The sequence below is a fragment of the Crocuta crocuta genome, unplaced genomic scaffold (genome assembly GCF_008692635.1).
Source record: "Crocuta crocuta isolate KB4526 unplaced genomic scaffold, BGI_CrCroc_1.0 scaffold29, whole genome shotgun sequence".
In the NCBI taxonomy this organism is placed as follows: Eukaryota; Metazoa; Chordata; class Mammalia; order Carnivora; family Hyaenidae; genus Crocuta; species Crocuta crocuta.
The window spans coordinates 6804881-6805652 of record NW_027533280.1 but is presented as its reverse complement, the minus strand read 5'-3'; positions in this window follow the sequence as shown (position 1 = coordinate 6805652).

Below are 772 nucleotides of genomic sequence, written 5' to 3'. Positions count from 1 at the left end.
AGCCGGCTCCGCTCCGGCCCCGGCGCGGGGCGGGGGGACGAGGGGGGCGGGGGCCCGTGGGCACGCCCCACCCCACTCGTGCTCGCGACCTGCCGGGAGACAAGAAGGCGAGAGGGCCCTTTAAGAGGAGAGCGCAGCACCCCCTCCCCCTTCCCGGGAGAGCGATCGGCTGAGAACAATGGGGAACCGATGGGGGGCCGGCAGGGGGGGCTTAAGGGGGTCACGGCCCCGCATTCCCTCGGGGCCGACCTGAAGGGAGGGCAGGGGCCGGGGGCGCGATTTCCCGAGGCCCCACGCCCGTGGCGCCCCCTCCTCAGCTCCCTGAGCGCGCCCCTCCCCCGGGGCCCGCGCGGGAGCCGGGAGGCANCGCGGTGCAGGCGCGGCCCAGGGCCCCTCGCGGGTCGCGTCACCTAGTAGGCGAAGCCGGGAGCTGGACCGTCGCTGCTTCCCGCCCTGGGGGGACCAGCCTCCCCCTTTCCCCAGCCCTCCCCTGAGCGCGCGCCGGCCCCCCGCAGGAGCCGGGGGTGGGGTCCGTCAGCACCCCGCGCTCTCACCGCCTCTCCGCTGTGCTGCCTCCTTCTCCGCTGGCGCTTCGGCACCGCCGCCTCCCGGGCTCCCCCCGGAGTGGGAGGGCGCCGCGGTCCCGCCTCCGCGCCCTTTCCCTCCCAGGCCCCCGGCCGCCGCACGCCGGGGCGCTGGGCTTTCCGCGCGCGGACAGACCACCCCGCCGACCGACGGACGCACGCGCCGGCTCTGGACGCCGGGATCCCGC